Below are 22683 nucleotides of genomic sequence, written 5' to 3'. Positions count from 1 at the left end.
AGATCAAAGGATGTCCATGTGTGTTTTTGACCTTGAAAAACAACTAGCGTTTTCTTCATTGTTGAATGGAATTAAAAAACAGAAAACACCAGTACAAAATACACCCCAAAAATGCTAAAAAAAACACCCACCAGCAGAAATCACCTGAAAAACCTACCAAAAAAAGCTTAAAATCGCATTTCTATATAAAATCGACTTGCGGTGCACATGTTCAGGGTTTTGAACATTTAACTGCTTCAAGTTTCTAAAAACACCATGACGTGATGTGTCCATTCATCTGGCATTTTCTGTTCACAAGACACTCTGTATTTAACAATAAAAGTCAATGGGAAAGCTGAAAAGATGCCAGGAAGACGACCTGACATTTTTTGGAGTGTTTTAGTGTCGTTTTTGCTTTAAAATGCTTCACTAGTGGCTATGTGCACACCATGGCTTTTTTAGCTGCAAAAATGAGTTCAAGAATGGAGGCGAATTCTAAGTAAAAACCATTGGAAAACACTCCAGAAAGCTACCGAGGGCTAAAACTGTCAAAAAACGCTCAGGGATCGACTGGAAAAAAAGCCCCCACTAAAGACTCTTCAGGCAAAAAAACTCCAGAGTTTCCTGAAACGCCTTTTTGGCTGAAAAACTTGGTGGGTTCGGCTGAGTTTCAAATACGTTTTGTGCATATACCCTTAGGGGTACACTGAGACCCCTATTCTTCAAGGCCAAGGTTTTTCACGGCGATCTTGATGAGGGGTCGGGGTGGAGTGCGAAGCGCACATCTCCTAATGAATTGGGCAAGGAGTTAAGTGGCGTGAACCTCCGTGTTCACCTTCCCACATATCTTACTCCAGTCATGGGCTGGAGTAAGATTTGTGGCGCAATGAACGCTGCCGTTCATAATTACGTCCCACCCTAGCTTCACCCACTTTGTCAGAGCTGGGTGAAAATGGCGTGAAAACGCCAAAAGTTGCAATATTTTTGCACAGCACATGATTTTGTGACTTTTCAAAGCTTTTTACAACAGAATTCTGGCTTTTGATGAATTGGACCTGAGAATTGTCACTGAACTTTTGGAGTGGAAAGTGGTTATGTGCACACAATTCTTTGAGTAGTTTTTGCAGAAACAGTCCAAATCTCAAAGCCACTGAGCAGAAACTCAAGGTTTATGTGCACACGGACTCTTTTTAGAGCAGAAATTGAGAGGAAACTCAGAATCCTCCTCAAAAACTTTTAGTTTCTGTTCCAAACACTTCTCGTTGCTTTACATAGGACTGCTGGGAAACCTAATGAAAGTCAACAAACTCAAATGACAAACTCAATACTGTTATAAGTTAAATAGCACAATTCAAGTGATTTGCATAAATTGCACCCTGGTAACTCATTGTCCTTTTGTATTCCTTCATTGTAGAAAACCATGTTCTACCTATTCTCACTACCTTATCTGCTCTAGATTGGAAGCTCTGTTGTCCAAGATACTTGCATCTTCCATGACTTTCATCATCTTTAGCATTTTGCTTGCTGAATCACACTGCTTTTCCTCTAGATACAGGAAAAATATATATCTTTGTACCGTGTTAGCCGGTACATAGAAAAATATTAAAATCTGAGAGTCCTCAGTGGTTGATAACTTTTAATGGCTAACTGAAAAGATGGTAACAAATTGCAAGCTTTCGAGACTATTGATGAAGAGGCCTGAGTAGTCCTGAAAGCTTGCAATTTTTGTTACCTTTTAATGGCTAATTGAAAAGACGGAATCAAGATGGTTCCGCAAGGAATAGATGAGATTTTTTATTTTTTTTTTTAAATCTCATTAACTCAGTACTGGATAATGCTATGTGCAAATGACATATTTTTCAGAAAAGTTCTGCAAAAAATGAACATGATGCACAGCAATGTAAAAATGACATTGCTGTGCATATGTTCCGTCTTTTGTTCGTTCTTTTTAACTGTTTCAGGGTTTGGAAACGGAATCCATTAAAAACAGTAGCATGTTCATTCTTTGGGCAGTTTCTACTAGGACGCCGCTCGCCACTATAGAGGGTAAAGACACCAGCGCCAAAAAAATAAAAGACGATAAAGCTTCTATTGAAGCTGCTTCAGGAAAAAGATCACCAGCGTTTTCTTGACGCGACTTCAATTATAAAAACTCTGCAGCTCTGGTGGTGAAAAAGCAGATGTTGCGTGAACATACCATAAAGCTGCATTTACACTGAAAGATAATCATGACCTGCTCGGCGTTCTTTGAATGGTTCACCCACGGTTTTAGTTTAAGTTTCCAATCGTTGTTTTGTTTTTACGTAAAAAATGCTTAATCTTCATTCTTTTGTATTTCTCAGGCGATAGCTCCCGGAAAAAGATGTTATGTGCACATCACCACTCAAGGTTTTTCAGGAGTTTTGAGATTTGTATGAGGATTTCGAGTTTCTGCTCAAACTCATTAAAAAACTCTCTCTGTCCACATTTTTGGAGCAGAAAGTGAGCAAATCTTTCCAAATTTCAAAACTTCTCAAAAGCTTTTGAGCTTCCACTCAGTTTCTGCTCGGAAAACTCAGGCTATGTGGAGAGTTTTTCAATCAATTTGAACAGAAAAGGTATGTGCACGTTGAGTCTTTTTGATCAGTTTTTGGAGCAGAAAATGGCTATGTGACCAGAGTCTTTTGGGAGCTGAAACCCTCAGAATTAAAAACTCAAAAACTTGGAGTTTGTGCTTTTGAAAATTCTGGGAAAAAAACTCTGTGCGGACATAGCCACTGAGCAGAAACTCCAAGTATTTGAGGAGTTTTGAAATTTGGAGAGTTTCCACTTAGTTTCTGCTCCAAAAATTCCTAAAGGAAAAACTTTGCGTGCACATACCTTTTTATCTGAAAAGTTCTACCAATTTCGTTATATTTAAATTTCTTGCTATTTTCAAGATCTCTGCTTGCTGTCAGCAAGTGGATAAGTTCTTGTTCACATCTATAGACTCTATATAACCTAACATTTAATATTCTTTGTGAGCTAAACACATCAGCAGGACAAATATCTCTCCTGCCCTGATGGTTTGTTACACTTGCTATCGAGCATCTATTTTATTGTTAGTTTCGCAATACTTGTAGAGGGGAATAACTTTTTGTGGTGCATGATGAATACAACAGAACTCAGATTTTATATGATCTTAATCAATGGGTTCCTTGCAGTAGTTCCACATCTGAAAGAATGCGAGGGCATCGCCTATGTACAGCACCCTCTTCAGGACATCCCACAGATTTACAATTGGATTCAGGTCTGGGCTATTGCTGGGCCAATCTAAAACTGTGATTTTTGTTTTATTGATTTGGACAGGGGCATAACGATCGCAATAGCAGAGGTCGCCACTGGGCCGGTGCGGGTGAGGGGCTCGCCAGCGCAAACGTCAACTGGATGTGCGTCTTCATACGCAGATTCAGCTGAAGTGTATTGCTGTGCAGGGGTCCGTACGCTGAAATACACTCTGCCGACCAATCAGAGGTCAGCAGTTGACATCACCGTGCACGTGACTGGGGGCACATGGCAGTGACGTCATGTGCTCCCATCGCTCGCACGCTGAAGTCAGTTGCCGGCTTCAGATGAGGATGGTGGGGGAGCGGAGGGAAGGTGAGTATAATCATTTAATTTTTTTTTCTATGTATTAAAGAATCGTGGCAAAATGGAGGACACCACCCCCTCCTGACCCCACCCCCTCCTCACCCCACCCCCCCAGGGTAAGGGACATACACTGTGTTCCAAATTATTATGCAAATAATATTTTCTCAGATTTTCCCAAATTACCTATATGAATTGCAGTCATTGTAATTTTCCAGTCAAATAACTATTAGAGTACAGTTGAAAGGTTTTTGTACAAACTGCCTATGATAACAGGATATTTTTAAAAAAATAAAAAACTCAAACTGCACTCAAAATGCATGTTCCAAATTATTATGTACAGCAGAGTTTTCAACCTTTTCATTTTAATAAAGAACAAAAAAATGGTCATTTTTGAAATTATAAGCATTAGCAGGTTATTACAAACTGAAATCAAACAGTTTTCAACTCAAAACTTTATTCTAGGTTATGTTACATTTGCACATAGGACCCCTTGTTCGAAAGGAGCTTCTGAACTCTCTCGTCCATTGAATTTGTCAAGTTTTGGATGGTTTCTGCTTCAATTGTTTTGCACGAGGACAGAATACCCTCCCAGAGCTGTTGCTTAGATGTGAACTGCCTCCCGCCATCATAGACACTCCTTTTGATGATGCTCCAGAGGTTCTCAATGGGGTTGAGGTCAGGGGAGCATGGGTGCCACACCATAAGTTTGTCCCCTTTTATGCCCATAGCAGCCAGAGATGCAGATGTGTTATGTGCAGCATGAGACGGTGCATTATCATGCACAGAATTGGACACAAATGGGTTTGAATGGCTACTAAAGGGAACATCCTTACCTGTGACCTGTTTGTTTGTAATCAGTGTGTGTGCGGAAAAGCTGAGTGAGTTTCTGGGATCCAGACAGACTCTTGCATCTTTCATCCTGCCACTGACGTTTCTGGATTGTGAGTCATGGGGAAAGCAAAAGAATTGTCAACGGATCTACGGGAAAAGGTAGTTGAACTGTACAACACAGGAAAGGGATACAAAAAAATATCCAAGGAATTGACAATGCCAGTCAGCAGCGTTCAAACTGTGATTAACAAATGGAAAATCAGGGGCTCTATAAAAACCAAACCACGGTCAGGTAGACCAACAAAAATTTCGGTCACAACTGCCATGAAAATTGTTCGGGATGCAAAGAAAAACCCACAAATAACATCAGCTGAAATTCAGGACTCTCTGAAAACTAGCGGTGTGGCTGTTTCAAGATGCACAATAAGGAGGCACTTGAAGAAAAATGGGCTGCATGGTCAAGTCGCCAGAAGAAAGCCATTACTGCTCAAATGCCACAAAGTATCTACAATACGCCAATCGGCACAGAGACAAGCCTCAAAACTTCTGGTACAAGGTAATTTGGAGTGATGAGACCAAAATTGAACTTTTTGGCCACAACCATAAACGTTACATTTGGAGAGAGGTCAGCAAGGCCTGTGATGAAAGGAACACCATTCCTGCAGTAAAGCACGGAGGTTTACAGATTTGCCAAATTTTTGGGGGGCGAGTCATAACTAATTGGATTCGCTGCTCACTAGTGAGTAAGTGACGCACAAGCTGTATTGGAAAGCTGCTGAAATGTATTAGACACCCGGCACGCCGCTCCTCTCTATGAGCAGGTATTGCAGCTGACTAAATGTGGGCTGATCTGCAATACCACACTCTGCCTATGTACAAGTGTGGCGCTATTTGGAGCCCCTATCCTTCTATTGTCACCCAGATTGAAAAAATAAATAAATATATATATATATATATATATATATATATATATATATATATATATATATATATATATATATATATATATATATAATGTGTGCAGTCCTATGAAACGAAAACGATTCCTCTCACGTATTCATAACCTCCATGGTTGCAGTAAAGTGCAGCAGCGTGGTCATCCTTACAAATGTGCAGCCCTCGCTGGATCGATTCTGATATATAAAAGGGTTAGGGGAGGTATTAAACACCAGCTGGCGCTGCGCAGCGTGCAGAGAGAAGAACGTTCATTTGTAAGGCGATACAGCTTGCATTAACTCTTTGCTGGCACACGGTCAGCTGTTTCATTCCCTCTACGGATTCGCATGTACAGATGGCGCAACTTCTTCTTTTTTTTAGAATTTCTTTTTTTCTCTTTAAACACAATGGGTATTGCCTACAATAAGAAACGGAGGCAAAACGTTCAACAATTGCTCGAAGCAACGTATTTTAATTTTGCCTTTAATTGGAGTAGTGAAGAAAAAACACAAAACACTCCTTCAGCTACCGTGGGGAAAATGGATCAAAAATGATGCAAAGCAAAAGTGAAGGAGTTGGGAGGTACGTTTTCTTAAAAAATTTTCATAGGCATCCGTTGTCTGTCTGTAGGTAGAGAGATCGAGATGTGGGTTGTTTTTTTTTCTTGTATATCTCAATAGGATCGGTTTTAGATAAGAGATATATAGGCAAATTGGGTGCGTCTTAAAGCAACTTTATCCGTCTTGGCTGATGCTGCGTTGAAAGTCGCCACCTCTTATGGCAATCAAGTCACATGTGACTTACTTTGCATTCTGTCATTGCAAAGTTGCATGCAATTTACTATCTGCAACGAGATATTCCCAAGTCGGAATTTAGAGACAGATAGTAAGGCCACGGCCGAATACTGATAGTGGGGCCGTGGCCTCAGAAAAAAACCTTGAATGTTCTTTGAACATGATCAAGTGTGTTCAGCTACTTTTTAATCAACCTATTATAGGGTTGTCCAAGGGATACACCATCATTTTTGTAGCATTTGGCCTCCAGGGGTGCGGTTTCATTCCTTAAAGAGGACCTGTCACTTGCCATAAATATGTAATTATTTTATCTGGTGTAAATGCCGCTGTTCACCTGAATTCGGCAATGTTTTTCTTTTGTTCCTACTCCTCTTTGTTCTTGAGATATGGCCCCCTCTTCCTTGTACATAAATCTTGTCTTGTTAGCCAAGGGGGTGTGATCTTCAGCTCTTTGTGGGTGTTTCTTCAGGACCACGCCCTCTTGGAACAGGAATAGATTGCGCCCATATCTCGGGAACAGAGAGGAGCAGGAACAAAAGAAAAACAACGCCGGATTCAGGAGAACGGCGGCATTTACACCAGGTATAATAATTAAATATTTATGGCAAGTGACACGTCCTCCTTGAAGTATTACATCTATAGATATTATAATATTAATACTGAATATCAGTTGTACATCTGGTACAATAATTGCTGAAATGAGATATACATGGAGGCTATCAATTCAGAAAGGCCAGACTAACCAGCCATTACAGAACATTAAAATCCTATTGCCAGCCAACAGCTGAGGCCCTGTGACCGGTCGTCTACCCCTCATCTATCTGTCTCGTCATTGGCAACTTTGCCATTAATTTAACATTAAATTTTAACATTACATCAGATTTTATTTTTAGCTATTTTAGTTACATTTTATATATTTAATACAAAAAAACAGACATTAAAATGAAAGTAAAACATAAAAATATTCAATGAAAATATAAAAAGAAAATAAACACTAAGATAAAAGCAAGGTTCGTGTAAAATTTTAAAGAAAATCTAAATTAAAAATAGATATAACATTAAAATACAACATACGGATAAAATAATAGCTATCTATATATATATATCTAGCTCTAGCTATTGAGCCCGTTCTACGCCCGGGTGGCGAGCATTTTTATTGGTATATGGTCTCCCATCCTGGTATATGTGCTGCCCCCATCCTGGTATTTGTGCTCCTCAATCCTGTTCCCCCATCCTGTTATGTGCTGCCCTCATCCCTCAATCCTGGTACGCATAGAACCCCTCATCCCTCAATCCTGGTACGCATGGCACCCCTCAATCCTGGTACGCATGGCACCCTTCATCCCTCAATCCCGGTACGCATGGCACCCTTCATCCCTCAATCCTGGTACGCATGGCACCCTTCATCCCTCAATCCTGGTACGCATGGCACCCCTCATCCCTCAATCCTGGTACGCATGGCACCCCTCATCCCTCAATCCTAGTAAGCATGGCTCCCCTCAATCCTGGTACGCATGGCACCCTTCATCCCTCAATCCTGGTACGCATGGCACCCTTCATCCCTCAATCCTGGTACGGATGGCACCCTTCATCCCTCAATCCTGGTATGCATGGCACCCCTCAATCCTGGTACGCATGGCACCCTTCATCCTTCAATCCTGGTACGCATGGCACCCCTCATCCTTCAATCCTGGTACGCATGGCACCCCTCATCCTTCAATCCTGGTACGCATGGCACCCCTCATCCCTCAATCCTGGTACGCATGGCACCCCTCATACCCCTCAATCCTGGTATGCATGGCACCCCTCAATCCTGGTACGCATGGCACCTTTCATCCCTCAATCCTGGTATGCATGGCACCCCTCATCCTTCAATCCTGGTACTCATGACACCCCTCATCCCTCAATCCTGGTACGCATGGCACCCCTCATCCCTCAATCCTAGTACGCATGGCACACCTCATCCCCCCCTCAATCCTGGTATGCATGGTCCCCTCATTCCCCCCAATCCTGGTATGCATGGTCCCCTCATTCCCCCCAATCCTGGTATGCATGGTCCCCTCAATCCCCCCAATCCTGGTATGTGTGGCCCCCTCACCCCCAATCCTGGTATGCATTGTACTCCTCTGCACACATACAAAAAAAATAAACACTTATACTCACCTTTCTTCTCTGTGCTCCAGCGCTGCTGCGCCCTTTTCTGCTGGAGGCCAGGGGAGGAGTGCGGCGCCGGAGTACCGCGCTGTCCGGCACAAATGTGTCTTCAGTAAAATGGCGCCAGATAGCGCTATGCACATGCGCTGATCCGACGCCTCACTCCTGCCCCGGTCTCCGGCTCCTCCCGGTCAGGTAAGTAAGTATGGCACTGGAGATCGCGGTATGCGTTCAGTGTCTACACATAACGCGATCTCTGGCGCCATACACTCCTCTTATCTGTAACGGGTCCATGCGGTCTTCTGTCTGGAGCCAGACTGCGCGTCACGCATGTGCAGTCTATAGAGGCTTCAGACAGAGGGACGCTTGGACGATTGTATTATAGATATTTTTCGTGTGTAAAGTTTTGAAAATTGTTAGAAAAAAATAATGATTCCAAAAATTCAGCCAGCTACACGTTTTCTATATCCTCAGGAAGAAATTGTCAATCATCTGTTGTCTGCCGACACTTCACACCGGCTCTGCCTTCACATCATATCGGACGGCACCTGTGTGACATTCCTGTGGATATAGCTGATCTGTGATTCATTTATGCCTCAGTTGCAAAATCTGAAGAGTATTTTTTTACTCTTTTATGATGTTAAAATAGTTGAACTTAAACTATCAGAGCGATTTTTACTATGGCTGTATGAGTCGTAGAACAAAACTAAAAAATGTCTTGTAAGAATCCGTTGTGCCAGCGCTGAAAGATTTTTTGCATGCAAAACCTGCAGCTTTTTACAGTACCATCAAAGTGGATAAGTGAATTTTAGTTTTATCCACATGCTGCGTTTTTTATATATATTTTTTTCATGCAAAATCTGTACCCAAATTGTTTTTTGAAAACAGCAGCATGTTTATCCTGGTTTCAAAAAAAACATACATTTTTTTATTTTTTTATTTAATGAGGACCCTGAAATCCACAGATTAAACTGCTGGTCTGGGGACTTTTTTATTTTACATTTTACTTGCACTTTTATTTAGTATGTTTTCTGCAACAATAAAACAGAAAAATGCATGAATAATTGCAGAAAATATGCGCAGATCTCTGTTGCATAATCACTTTGGATTTCAGTGTGAACATTGCCTAAAAGCCAAGCATCGGCATGTTTCCTTTTCCAAGTTGGTATACATCAGAAACGTTTTTGTGGCGTCAAAAACTGAAGTTAAAGTTAAGCTCTGCATTCAGCTAAATGCAATGTGTGAATTGAAATCTGTAATTTTTCATGTTTTTTTAAATATTAAAAGATCGCCCTCTGTGTGTGAGCACAGCTTATAGGAATCCTCATCGTTTTGCTTTTCCTTCTTGTAACCTTGGCAGTTCACTGTACACTCCATGTAATGTAAATGGCGGGGTCATTGACACACATGTTCCGCACCTGCTTGTTTGAGCAACTACATGAAAAACATGATAACAAGAATGTGACTCGATCACTTGCAGATTGTCGGGAGACCATATGGCAACGCAATGTAAAATGTTCCTGACATAATTGGACCTGGGAGGCACAAACACCCAGTCGCACCGCTTATCAGCTACTATTCTGCACTTGTATGTCTACCCCAATATTGGAAAATCTACTGGGTATATTTATTAAAGAATTTCTTTAGGGAGAAATTGTGTGCACCTTCTTAAAGTCTCTGATGTATAACTCATGCCCCTAAAGCCCACCAACTGTTCTAGAGTCTTAAAGGGAATCCATTGGCAGTTTTTTGCCATGTAATCTGAGAGCAGTATTATGTAGGGGCTGGGACCCTGTTTTCAGTGATGTGTCACTTACTAGACTGTGTTTTGCTATTTCAATAAAATCAGGTGATTATCACTACAGGACTAGGTGTCTTGTGCCTCCTAGTCAATTGCTGTGTGTAACCCCGCCCCTATCACTGATTGGCTGCTTTCTCTGTACACTGTATATTGACAGAAAGCTGCCAATCAGTGGTGTGGGCGGGGTTATAGAGGGATCTGCATTCTAAGCTCTGCTAGATCTGCAGCAGAGAAAACTGATTGTAACAAAATTACAGCATGCAGACCAGCAAGTGACACATCCCTGGTATCGGGGTCTCTGCCCCTATGCTGCTCTTAGATTACATAGCCAAAAACCTGGTGACCTATTCCTTATAAGTAAGAACTGTACTGAAATACATGAACAGCTATATCACTATGCATGGCACAAGACCTACAAGATACATTATAGTATCTAACTTTAGGTTCCTTACCCCAGCGCCTAGCCTAAGCCCCCTCTGACTGCTTGCACTAGGAAACTCCTTCCTGTAAATCTGTACTATAGACTCGGTAAGGAGAAGTCTGCAGAGTGGACTCTCCTCAGAGGAGGGCCTTGTGCCGGAGATCCTGCTAGTCTGCACATCTAGATCTGTCTTTTATGCCAGAGACCCCTGCACATTCTAGCAGACAACAGCCCTTAAAGGAGTTGTCTGGTGTTAAGCTGCAAAAGCACATTGTGAGGTTTCTCCAGTGCCGGGAGCGGCTGTCATGTGACCGCAAGTGTGCAATATGCATACTTCTGGGACACATTCTGACTAGATTGTTTCCAGCTTTGTTCAATACATTTGCATTGAGCGAGGTCGCACCCATTTAGTCGCAATGTGGCCGGTCACATGACTGTCGCTTCCGGGGCTGGAGAAACTGCTGCCGACAGTGCGCGCGATGTGAGGAGTCACATAGTGACTGCAGACTTGTAATTTTAGACCGGACAGTCCCTTTAATTAATCACGTTTCTTGGTCTCCTCTTTGTGTGTGACGACCTCTCTCCAGCCGACCCTGCTGACCACAGTTGGCCGCCTTCTCTCCTGGCTGTGCACGTGGCCAGTTGTTCCAGTCACCTGACACAAAGCTGCAGGTGATCTTAAGAGGGACACCTCTCCATTGCTGAGGGCTCCATTTGGGTTCTGATCTGTAATTTTTGTAATTGACCTTCATAGTTTCGTGATCACATCAACCTGCCTTGACCTTCGTTGTGAAAGAACATAGTCTACCCTGGCCCTGCCCCTTAAAACATTTCTGCATGTTCCTTTTGGTTTTGTATTTTGGTTTATCTTTCCCATCTACAACACCAGTCATTGTTGGTGGACACTGCAGCCATCTGGGGTTTTCTGCTAGGAATGTCCTGACCTCCTTGAGAAAGTTAAAGGCATTGTCTAGCCTTAGGGTACAAGTCTGCAGTCATTTACAGTCAAATCCAATTGGAGTAATATATAAAAAATAACTTTTCTTTAATATTTTTTTACAAAATCTTTAAGTATCCAAAGACTGTGAGGATTCTCTGGTACTGGCGCCAGGAGCCAACAGGCACATGACCGCATGTATGAAAACCGTAAACTAGCGGTCACATGCTGACTAGACGTGCACTGCCTCACTTGATACAAGTGAAATGAGTAAGGCAGGAATGTGGCCTGAAGTATGTATGTAAATTGTAAACTTGTGGTCACATGACCGTCCACTCCCAAAACTAGGAGTGACTACAGACTTGTACCCTCAGACCGGAAATCCCCTTTAAGTTGAAAGATAGAACAATCCCTTTAAATTCTGCTCCCAGTTCAGTCAACGCCTATTCATCTATTCATTTACAGTAGAAATGCAGTGGGTCCACACCATCCAAGGTAGGACAACTTGGAGAGAGTATGAATGCAGGATCTGACTACAGACAGTTTGTTTGTAGTCTGTAACCATGGAGACACATTTGGATATACAAAACAATAGGATATGTCTATTCAAGTAATATTTTTTTTACTTTTTTTTCATAAATCAACAGTGCACATCAAAAAACTAAAAATAAGATATATTATTACAAAGTTTCCTAATTTCTTATCAGAGAAATCTGCTTCTTTCTCCTCCGGGACTGATCATTCATCTTCGAAATTCTCAATTCACAGGTAAAATCTGTCTTTAGTGAATACAGATTTTCCCATTACTGAGATAGATGACAGTTGGTGCACGGACACTCTCGGGAGGTGGCCAGAGGCCGGCACGGACACTCTCGGGAGGTGGCCAGAGGCCGGCACGGACACTCTCAGGAGGTGGCCAGAGGCCGACACGGACACTCTCGGGAGGTGGCCAGAGGCCGGCACGGACACTCTCGGGAGGTGGCCAGAGGCCGGCACGGACACTCTCGGGAGGTGGCCAGAGGCCGGCACGGACACTCTCGGGAGGTGGCCAGAGGCCGGCACGGACACTCTCGGGAGGTGGCCAGAGGCCGGCACGGACACTCTCGGGAGGTGGCCAGAGGCCGGCACGGACACTCTCGGGAGGTGGCCAGAGGCCGGCACGGACACTCTCGGGAGGTGGCCAGAGGCCGGCACGGACACTCTCGGGAGGTGGCCAGAGGCCGGCACGGACACTCTCGGGAGGTGGCCAGAGGCCGACACGGACACTCTCGGGAGGTGGCCAGAGGCCGACACGGACATTCAGCTGCAAGTTCTGACAATAAAATGACAGTTTCACTTCTCCATAGAACTTTATGATCACTGTCTTCTCCTTTTGTCAGTAATGGGAAAGTCTGTCTTCATTGAATTCAGGTTTCACCTCTGAATTTACAGTGAAAAATCAACCCAGGAGGAGAAAGAAGCAAACTTCTCTGATAAGATATATGACAGAGTTTCTTATTTTTCATGTGTACTATTGATTTTTGAAATAAAAATTAAACGAATGGTTACTCTCTAATTAAGTTTCTTAATTTAGATGCTCTGGAACATTTATTTCAAAAGTGGATATAGCCTGTATTGTTTTAACTATAAAGTTCTGCGGAACATTTTGGCACTATATAAATAAAATTTATTATTTAGTAATGTTAAAAAAAAAAAAAGGTTAGCCTCAAAAGAAAGTCATCGGGAAGCTTTAGCTCCATTTCTGTATATGTTTATCGCTCCAGAACGCGTTACTTTTCCATGTATGTGCATTGTCAGATGCTGTTTGTTTATATAGAGGAAACAATGGCTGATTATTATTTTCGGTGCAGCTATAGAGGAGCTGTGTGCAGAACAGATGGCTCCTCTACCTAATGCAGAGCCCCAGAGGCATTGGAAAGATGGGGGTGAGGAGGTTAAGTGGCTGCCACATTCCAAAATGTCCTGCGTCCTATGGGCCGTAGTGATCTCGGGGCCATTTTTTAATCTGTGCCAAAACCTTTTATCCAGGTTGCTGAGTTGCCCCCTTCCCCGCATGGACACAATTCTTCTGTCATTATTTAGCTTGGCTCTTCATCACATGCTAACTAGCCCCAGTTACTGCTGTCACTGTTCCAGGGCGCTTTTTTTTTTTTTTTTTTTTTCTCTTGCTCTGGAAAATTCACTGTATTGAGGGAGGAAATTCCAGCGGTGTCATCAATGAAACAGAACAGTATTCTCGTGCATGCAAATATGAAGTATGTGATGCCTATTATTACCCTGTAAGGAGAAAAGGAGGAGACCTTCCAGGGCCTTCAGGGCTACAAAAAAAGTCCTTGGGTTTAACCATCGAGTGATGCAAACGCTGCTTCTCTCCATTTACATTTTGGAAAATGCGAGGAGGCTCCGCTGCCAGAGGCCGGCTGCCAAAATGTTCGAACATACCGGCTGCTGCGTCCAAGACTTTGGCGTGATGTCCCCCTCTGACATGACAGGCTGAACTACTTTAAGGCCATGTTCCCACATAGTAGAAATGATGAAGTTTATTTTTATGCAGAAAATCTACGTTGGTACAGTCCCGAGCAAAGTGGATGTGATTTCATGGAAACTCCTGCTCAGTGTGCGTATAAAGTCGTTGTTGAACTTTGCTTCTTTTCTCTGTAGGCTTTTATGGGGAGCCTGGAAAAAACGCATGTAAAAAAAAAATAAATAAAGTGTAGAATCCCAACTTTTCTGTATTGAAAAATTATAAAACCATAATATAGAAAATATCCCATACAATTAGAATATGTGGGGGTAATTCTCTGCTCAAGAACCCCATTTTTGACCCACAGCAGGGAGCACCTAAACTGGTGGACAGAGGCATCCATGGGCTAAGGTGTGTTCAATTCATTTGGATTGACCTGTTGAGATGTATTTCCTATTTCCTCTACTCCCTCTGTGGTTAGGACCACGAAGAGCTGACTGACTAACTAACTGTCACTACACTGTGTGCAGAATTATTAGGCAAGTTGTATTTTAGAGGATTATTTTTATAATTGATCAACAACTATGTTCTCAATCAACCCAAAAGACTCATAAATATCCAAGCTTAATATTTTTGGAAGTTGGAGTGTTTTTTTTTTTTAGATTTGGCTTTCTTAGGAGGATATCTGTTTGTGCAGGTAACTATTACTGTGCAGAATTATTTGGCAACTTAATAAAAACCAAATATAATCCCATCTCACTTGTTTATTTTCACCAGGTAAACCAATATCGGTGCACAAAATTTAGAAATTAACATTTCTGACATGCAAAAACAAAAAACAAAAAATTAGTGATCAGTATAGCCACCTTTCTTTATGATGACACTCAACAGCCTTCCATCCATAGATTCTGTCAGTTGCTTGATCTGTTTTCGATCAACATTGCGTGCAGCAGCCACCACAGCCTCCCAGACACTGTTCCGAGAGGTGTACTGTTTTCCCTCCCTGTAGATCTCACATTTTATGATGGACCACAGGTTCTCTATGGGGTTCAGATCAGGTGAACAAGGGGGCCATGTCATTATTTTTTCTTCTTTTAGACCTTTACTGGCCAGCCACGCTGTGGAGTAGTTGGATGCATGTGATGGAGCATTGTCCTGCATGAAAATCATGTTTTTCTTGAACGATGCCGACTTCTTCCTGTACCACTGCTTGAAGAAGTTGTCTTCCAGAAACTGGCAGTAGGTCTGGGAGTTGAGCTTCACTCTATCCTCAACCCGAAAAGGTCCCACAAGTTCATCTTTGATGATACCAGCCCATACCAGTACCCCACCTCCACCTTGCTGGCGTCTGAGTCGGAGTGGAGCTCTCTGCCCTTTACTGATCCAGCCTCTGGCCCATCACGAGTCACTCTCATTTCATCAGTCCATAAAACCTTTGAAAAATCAGTCTTAAGATATTTCTTGGCCCATTCTTGACGTTTTATCTTATGTTTCTTGTTCAAAGGTGGTCGTTTTTCAGCCTTCCTTACCTTGGTCATGTCCCTGAGTATCGCACACCTTGTGCTTTTTGATACACCAGTAACGTTGCAGCTCTGAAATATGGCAAAACTGGTGGTGAATGGCATCTTGGCAGCTTCACACTTGATTTTCCTCAATTCATGGGCAGTTATTTTGCGCCTTTTTTGACCAACACTCTTCTTGCGACCCTGTTGGCTATTTGCCATGAAACGCTTGATTGTTCGGTGATCACGCTTCAAAAGTTTGGAAATTTCAAGACTGCTGCATCCCTCTGCAAGACATCTCACAATTTTGGACTTTTCAGAGCCCGTCAGATCTCTCTTCTGACACATTTTTCCAAAGGAAAGGAAGTTGCCTAATAATTAAGCACACCTTATATAGCGTGTTGATGTCATTAGTCAACACCCCTCCTCATTACAGAGATGCACATCACCAGATTTACTTAATTGGTAATTGGCTCTCAAGCCTATGCAGCTTGGAGTAGGACAACATGTATAAAAAGTATCATGTGATCAAAATATGCATTTGCCTAATAATTCTGCACATAGTGTATATGAGTGGTCACAACCATAGATACCTAAGTTACAGCAATGCCCTGCACAGAGCAGTAAGAGACAGCGAATCAGAAGAACTATACTACATTTCTAATTGGAGGTATTTGCTAATATTATTATTACACCTACTACATACTAGGATAAGATCTAGCGATGGGAATACCCCTTTAATTTTTCCGGGGATCCTGGTGTTAGAACTCTCCTGTTAGGTTTTTTCTAGTTTGCTGGTCACGTGACCTTTTTTGCCTATTTAATCCTGCTCCGCCCTCCTGGCCTTGCTGGACTTCATTGTAATTTCTACTCTTAAGTTAGCCTGGTGCTTAGTTACCTTTCTCAGTCTGTTTAGCTTGGTCTTCGGACCTTTATGTTCTATGTTGTGTGTTTTGTCTTTTACTGCTACAATTTCTGCTAGGAGGTGCCCAACTTTATCCCAGTCCCTAGTTCTTGTAGGGATCCCTCCCTTGCATCTATAGGTCTTCGTACAGACTAGTCGAGGACTTTAGCGGGTCTGATCGCAGGATCAGGTTCCCCGTTACATCGTAGGGATCTAGCTTAGTTCTATTGTAGGGACAGATCTCCTTTCTTTCCTTAGTGCTTGTAGCAGATCATAACAGTAAGTCCAGCCCAAAAATATCTCTAAGGAAAGACTTCCAGTTTCCATCATGGTGTCGGTTCAGGATTTGGCTCAACGCCTGCAGGGACTCTCTCTAGAGGTGGCCGAGCTCCAACAACACGTGAGTAGCTGTTCTGGAGCACATTTTGTGGAGCCAAAGGTACGTTTGCCTGATTTATTCTTTGGTGATCAACAGGAATTTTTTTCCTTTAAAAATGCTTGTTTATTGTATTTTCGTTTGAGACCCAGATCCTCTGGTGATGAATCACAGCGCATAGGGTTCATAATGTCACTTTTGCGCAAAGAACCTCAGGGATGGGCCTTTTCTCTACAACCTAGTGATCCATGCTTTAGATCAGTGGATAGTTTTTTTTCTGCTTTGGGTTTGTTGTATGATGATCCTGATCGTGTTTCATCAGCTGAGACTGAATTAAGACATTTGAGGCAGGGATCAGGTAATGTGGAAAAATATTGTTCTCACTTCCGTCGGTGGTCTGCCCAGGTGGGGTGGAACGATTCAGCTTTGAAAAGTTTGTTTCTTGCGGGGCTAGGTGAAAGGGTTAAAGATTTGCTGATTGCTTATCCCACACCTGGAAACTTGCAGGAGGCTATGCAATTAGCTATACGGGTGGACAGGAGACTGCGTGCAAGGGTTAATGAAAGTAAATCCTCTGCCATGTCAGCTCCAAGTCTTGAGAGAGTCTGTACTGACATTGGAGAGCCAATGGAGATCGGGGCGATAGCACCCCGCTCTCAGGAAAAAGACCGCAGATCTTCTGAAGGTTTGTGCTTTTATTGCAGAAAATCTGATCATTTTATTAAGAACTGTGTACTTCGTATAAACAAAGAAAAAAAAAAAAGGTCAGTTACGCCCGTATTGCCTGTTTAAATTCTAAGGGGGTATTTCTTTCTGCTACTACCACTGCTCTGGAAGAATTAATTGAATTTCGGATATTTGTGGATTGTGGTTCTCCTCTGAATGTGATTGATGGGGGATTCTTGGAAAAACTTAAATTAAAACCGAAACCTTTGTCATCCCCTATTGCTGTGGTTTCTGTCGATGGCTCCCCCTTGAAGAGTGTTACTCACAAGGTCTGTGAATTTCCCCTCACTATTAATGGTGTTCATCAAGAAAATTTGGATTTGGTGGTATTAAATAATTTGCCTTCTCCAGTAATTTTGGGGTTACCCTGGTTAAAATTGCACAATCCTGTACTGGATTGGTCTACCAATGAAATTAAGTCCTGGAGTCCTAAGTGTTATGACAAGTGTTGTAACGGACGTATTGCTGCGGTGGAAAAAGGGGAATTACCTGTACCTATTCAGGATTTTTGGAGAGTTTTTTCTGAGGAGGAGTCACAAATATTGCCTCCCCATAGAGACTATGATTGTACCATTGAATTTGTCCCTGGAGCGACTCTTCCTAAAAGTCGTTTATTTAATCTTACTATTCCTGAGAGAAAGGCTTTGGAGGAATACATACAGACAAGCTTGGCCGCTGGTCACATTAGGCCTTCCAAGTCTCCTGTGGCTGTTGGATTTTTTTTTGTTAAAAAAAAGGACGGCGGTTTACATCCTTGTCTGGACTTTCGTGAGATTAATAAAATTACTGTACGCAATCCTTACCCACTGCCATTGATTCCTGATTTGTTTAACCAGTTAGTGGGGGCCAAGTGGTTCTCTAAAATTGATCTCCGGGGGGCATACAATTTGTTGCGCATGAAGGAGGGTGATGAATGGAAGACTGCTTTTAACACTCCTGTGGGTCATTTTGAGAACCTGGTTATGCCTTTTGATCTTACCAATGCTCCAGCATTTTTTCAGAATCTTATTAATGACATCCTTAGACCTTTGATCGGCAAAAATGTGGTTGTGTATTTGGATGACATTTTGATTTATTCGCCTGATCTGGAGTCTCATTGGCGGAGCGTACGTGAGGTATTACAGTTATTAATGGACAATTCACTTTTTGCTAAGCTGGAGAAATGTGAGTTTGCTGTACAGAGAATTAGTTTTTTGGGCTACATTATCTCCAGTAAAGGTTTTGAGATGGACCCGGTTAAAGTTCAAGCTGTGCAGGAATGGCCTAGGCCTATTGGTTTGAAATCGATACAGAGGTTTTTGGGTTTCGCCAATTATTAGAAAAATTTTTAATGAATTTTCTGTATTATTGTCAAACCACTGACCGATCTCACCAGGAAAGGTGCTAATGCGGTTCAGTGGACTACTGAGGCCATTGAAGCTTTTGTGTTTCTAAAGGTGAGGTTCAGCTCTGATCCTATCCTTATGCAGCCTGATGTGACTAAGCCATTTTTGGTTGAGGTTGATGCTTCTTCGGTGGGGGTCGGTGCAGTGTTGTCTCAGGAAATCAAGGATGGAGTACATCCCTGTGCTTTTTTTAAAAAAAAAATTTCTGAGACTGAACTTAATTACGATATTGGTAATCGGGAATTGCTGGCTATTAAACTCGCATTTGAACACTGGCGTCATCTCTTGGAAGGTGCTGAATTTCCCATTCAGGTTTTCACTGATCATAAAAATCTGATCTATCTTGATGCTGCCAAGCGCTTGAATGCCCGTCAGGCTAGGTGGGCACTTTTTTTCTCGCGGTTTAATTTTTCCGTTACTTACATCCCGGGTACCAAGAATGTTAAAGCTGATGCTTTGTCTCGCAGCTTTTCTCCCATGGTCGGTGCTGAGGAGGAGGAGGAGAGCATTTTACAAGAAGGTGTTGTGATTGCTGCATTGGACTCCGTTTTGGAAGATGAGATTCTTAAAGCACAGGAGAATGCCCCATCTAACACTCCCCATGGGAGGTTGTTTGTGCCTAGGACCTTTAGGAGAGATTTGTTTGTGGAGTGTCATGAGTCTCGGTTGGCAGGTCATCCAGGAATTTCTGAGACCAAGAGACTTGTGGGTCGCAGTTTTTGGTGGCCTGGATGGCAGAAGGAAGTCATTAAGTGGGTGCGTCAATGTACGGTGTGTGCTAGATCTAAGTCTTCACATACTCCTGCTGCGGGGTTGCTTTGCCCTCTGGAGGTACCTAGTGCACCTTGGACACATCTGGCTATGGACTTTATTACTGCCCTCCCCCCCTCTGAGGGTTTCACAGTCATCTGGGTGGTTGTTGACCGTTTTAGCAAGATGTGTCACTTGGTTCCTTTCATCAAACTGCCCTGCGCTAAGACACTCGCTAAGGCCTTTGTCAAGGAAATTGTCAGACTACATGGCGTTCCTACTGACATTGTTTCGGATAGGGGACCTCAGTTCGTGGCTCGTTTTTGGCGTGCTTTTTGTGACAGGTTGGGAGTTCATTTGTCGTTTTCATCCGGATATCATCCTGAGTCTAATGGCCAGACAGAAAGGAAGAATCAGGATGTTGAGCAGTTCTTGCGTTGTTTTGTGGCAGACAATCAGGAGGGGTGGTCTGAGTTTCTGCCACTTGCTGAGTTTGCTCTTAACAACCATACATCCTCTTCTGCTGGTTGTTCGCCTTTTTTATGTTGTTCTGGGAGACATCCGTCTTTTGGGTCATTCTCCAAATTGGTATCGGCTGTGCCTGAGGAGGAGAGTTTTTCCGGTGACTTGGAGAGAGTTTGGACGGATGTGCGTGGTAATCTTCAGGAGGCTAACAAAAAATCTAAGAGGTACTTTGATAGGAAACGGCAAGAGGCTTTGTTTGCTATTGGTGACATGGTTTGGTTGTCCTCTAAGAATCTGCGGTTGAGGATTCCTTCTAAAAAATTGAGTCCCAAGTTTGTAGGGCCCTTTAAGGTGCTTCAGGTAGTTAACCAATCTGCTGTTAGGTTGGAGGTTCCTACCTCCTGGAAGATTAATCCGGTGTTTCATGTTTCTCTGTTGAAAAGAGCTTGTGTGTCGGATGGAGACGTCTCTGCCACTGTTCCTCCGGTGGTGGAGGACGGGGAATACGAAATTTCCTGCATCCTAAATTCTAGACGGTTTAGAGGGAGTTTGCAGTATCTCGTCGCTTGGAAAGGTTTCGGACCCGAGGATAACTCATGGGTGAGGGCGGATGATGTTTCTGCTTCAAAACTTGTCAGAGCGTTTCACAGGAGGTTTCCTGATAAGCCTGGGCCTAGGGGATCCGGAGGATCCTCTTAGAAGAGGGGGTACTGTTAGAACTCTCCTGTTAGAAAAAAACTATCTTGCTGGTCACATGACCTTTTTTGCCTATTCAATCCTGCTCCGCCCTCCTGGCCTTGCTGGACTTCATTGTAATTTCTACTCTTAAGTTAGCCTGGTGCTTAGTTACCTTTCTCAGTCTGTTTAGCTTGGTCTTCGGACCTTTATGTTCTATGTTGTGTGTTTTGTCTTTTACTGCTACAATTTCTGCTAGGAGGTGCCCAACTTTATCCCAGTCCCTAGTTCTTGTAGGGATCCCTCCCTTGCATCTATAGGTCTTCGTACAGACTAGCCGAGGACTTTAGCGGGTCTGATCGCAGGATCAGGTTCTCCGTTACATCGTAGGGATCTAGCTTAGTTCTATTGTAGGTTCAGATCTCCTTTCTTTCCTTAGTGCTTGTAGCAGATCATAACACCTGGGAACCAGACTCGTAGCAAAAAGCTGACACACCAGAGCTTCTGTGATGAGGCCATCTATTAAAGATATGAGTTATCTTTTGGATACAGAAGGTGTGACTTCATTTTTTAAGAAAAAGGCTTTCCAAATTTTGATCAGGGCAATTGGGGAGCTGGCGGTCATACAGACATGCCACTATGCCTGTCCAAACAATGAAGGGGATGTGGCACTTGCAGGATCATGATAACTTTCAGTGTGCTGATTGCCATGGGTCCTGAAGGTTGGACCTCCCCCCCTTTAAACCCCTTTCAATATAGGTCATACTATTACATCCTATGTTGGCTGCAGATGTCTGTAGCAGTTTAAGCCCATTTCCATACAGGGCAGATGCCGACTGTTACACAGCCAGCATCTGCCCCTAACAGCAGCGACTGGACTTTGCTGCGCTCACTGCTGTTTGACCCCTTAGGTGCATCTGTCAATCTCCGTAATCGTGACATGATCTTCATGAACAAATGTGTATTTTTGTGTTACATGCACGCCGCTAGGTTCAGATAGGGCGAGACGGGTTTCATTAATTCTTTGGAATCCTGAGGAAACCATTACTCAGGGCGACCATAGACAATGTGCTGCAGCTTCTCTCAGGCACACGATAGATTCAATTGCTCACCAGACACATCTGACAAGAGTCTTTTTCAACAGTTTAACAGTGGGATTTAATCTAAAGCACTGGCAGTGCAGTTCAGGGATATTACAGCAACAATCTTCATTACAGTACAGTCTGAGCTTCTTGAGCATTCGGCTCCAGTAACAATACAGTAGCTTCTTCACAAGGCACAGTATTACAGTCTCTTCAGTAGCATAATTCAGCATAGATGTGATCTCTTAGCAGCACACTTCTATGCATACACAACCACAGGCTTTTCCTTCACAAGGACACAATAGTACACAGCATTCTTTATCCTGCATGGAGATGGAGGGGGGGAGGGTTTGATGAGGGATATGATCCCTGTGACACAATTCCTTCCAGTCCTCATCTTCCTGCCCGATAATGCTCTGCACTGTTAGTTCAGGGAGTTTATCTGACCTGTGTTTAGTTTCTCTCCTGATCTGAATCCTGTTCAGTTGCCTTCTGTCAGATACAGATAACGCACCACCTTTCTCTTCGGCTTCAGCCAGACTACAATAACAAGTTCCCCACAATCCCCCTTGGGCTCTGCTAAAACACTCCCTGTCTTCTGTGACTGTGTTAACCCTTCTAGTTGCTGGATGCTTCTGCAGCACAACACTTCCTGTCTCCTGTGCTTGTGTTATTTGTAACAGTTGCTGGATGCTTTTGATGCAACAGCACTACTTCTGCATGTCACATTTGTATTTTATCCAACCTATGCAACAAAGTAAAAATTCTGACTTTAATTTTCACAATTTTACATTTCTGCTCTTTATTTTATACAATTTGGCATAAATGTGACAATTGTCAGTCCATTTTATTTTTGCTAAGCCACTCCCGAAACCTCTCTCATTCCTCTGTG

General features: G+C 42.9%; 1 protein-coding gene across 3 annotated transcripts in view; it reads left to right on the top strand.

The window, feature by feature from the left end:
* The window catches only part of CDK14 (cyclin dependent kinase 14), a 628470-nt gene that overhangs the window by 4718 nt on the left and 601069 nt on the right, over window positions 1–22683 (top strand). The window contains exon 1 of one of the 3 annotated variants that reach the window (XM_073677401.1): window positions 5709–5937. The exons of the other annotated variants lie outside the window; for them this stretch is intronic. The gene's annotated coding sequence lies outside the window, so the exon portion shown is untranslated. Of the gene's footprint in view, window positions 1–5708; window positions 5938–22683 lie in introns of those variants that run through there. 3 annotated transcript variants of the gene reach the window in all.

This window comes from Phyllobates terribilis, unplaced genomic scaffold (genome assembly GCF_046119375.1).
Source record: "Phyllobates terribilis strain yellow unplaced genomic scaffold, ASM4611937v1 Scaffold_4__5_contigs__length_816908805, whole genome shotgun sequence".
Taxonomy (NCBI): Eukaryota; Metazoa; Chordata; class Amphibia; order Anura; family Dendrobatidae; genus Phyllobates; species Phyllobates terribilis.
Note: the sequence above shows the minus strand (reverse complement) of the source record. Positions and strands in the feature narration are given on the sequence as shown.